Genomic DNA, 1,406 nt, shown 5'->3' with positions numbered 1-1,406 from the left:
CATCACTTTGCACTTGTCAGTGTTGAATACCATCCTATTCTCATCCGCCCACCCTTGTAACCTGTCTAGGTCTGATTGTAGCCTATCCCTCCCTTCTAGCATGCCCACATCCCCCTACATCTTAGTGTCATCAGCAAATTTGAACAGGGTGCTTTTTCCCCCCTCGTCCAAGTCACTGATGAAGATGTTGAATAGTGTAGGCCCAAGGACCTAGCCCTGCGGAACCCCACTGCCCACATCCCTCCAGGTTAAAAATGACCCATACACCACCACACTCTGGGTGCAGCCCTCCAGCCAGTTGGTGACCCAATTGACTGTATTGGTGTCAACACCACAGTCCCCCAGTTGTTAGCTAGAGAGGTGGTGGAATCTCCATCCTTGGAGATTTTTAAAGCCCAGTTCAACAAAACCTTGGCTGGAATGATCTAGCTGGGGATGATCCTGCTTTGAGCATGGGGTTAGAGTAAATGAACTCCTGAGGTCCCTTCCACCCCTAATTTTGTATATTGGAATTTGATATATTGCTCTCTGTGTGTGTGTGTACACCCCCCGCCCCCCAAAGGGTGTTATAAAGTATTCACAGGGTGCAGTTTAGGTTTAGGTAGCTTACTTTAATCCACAATCCCAGACGTCCTGTGGTAAGTAACTTGGGGAAGGGAGGGGGCTGGTGCATCTGCAGGGGGTGAGGGTGTTTCCCAGTCTGGCAGGGAAGTAGTCAGAGGAGTTAAGTTAGTTCCTAAGGCATGCCATTTTTAGCTGATTTAAGAACTCTGTGAATGCCTGGAAGGCCAGGCATTTAGATTGAGCTAATCTTGGTTAGGTTGACCTAAATGTAACAATGTAACACTTGTACATACCCTAAGTAGTCAAATGATGTTTTATGTTTTAAATGTATACACTTGTATTAAAACTTCAGGAAAAGCCTATCCTCTCTTCCACAATAGGTTTTGAGTAAAAAAAAAAAAAAAAAATTAATTTTGTTTTCCATTATGATGTTCAGAATCTATATATAATGGCTTTGGCTTAGTGGCACCTCTTCAGGTAGCAGATAACCGGAATGATGTGTCTGATTGGAGGAGGCAGTATAGGGTCAAGAAGTTCAATTTCCAAAAGGTCTTTGGGGGATAAAACTAAAGGCTTTTTGAGAGATGGCCAGACAGGATTTCAGTGACACTGAATCCTAATGAATAAGGATGTATCTTCTGGGTGTTCACTGTGCAACCATATGGCTTGAAATGAAATAAGGGCTTAGTGACTGTTGTCTCATGCTCCCTAGGTCATTAGCGTTCTTCTGTGCACACCATTGTTTTCAGCAGCTGTTCTGTGGCACTGCTTTGGAGAAAGATCATAACCTTTATGGTACTTCTAAGTTAAACCATTATAGATATATTCAATTATATAGGTAT

The 1,406-nt window shown here is 43.4% G+C and overlaps 1 long non-coding RNA gene across 1 annotated transcript in view; it reads right to left on the bottom strand.

Moving 5' to 3' along the window:
• Window positions 1–1,184, bottom strand: part of LOC109320369 — an 11,453-nt gene extending 10,269 nt beyond the window's left edge. Inside the window, exon 1 of the long non-coding RNA XR_002103786.1 lies at window positions 1,173–1,184. This is a non-coding gene — a long non-coding RNA (uncharacterized LOC109320369). The remainder of the gene's footprint in view (window positions 1–1,172) is intronic.
• Window positions 1,185–1,406: the final 222 nt, after the last annotated feature.

Source organism: Crocodylus porosus, unplaced genomic scaffold, assembly GCF_001723895.1.
Source record: "Crocodylus porosus isolate Cpor-Errol unplaced genomic scaffold, CroPor_comp1, whole genome shotgun sequence".
Taxonomy (NCBI): domain Eukaryota; kingdom Metazoa; phylum Chordata; order Crocodylia; family Crocodylidae; genus Crocodylus; species Crocodylus porosus.
The sequence above is the reverse complement of the archived record's forward strand: the minus strand, read 5'-3'. Positions and strand labels throughout refer to the sequence as shown.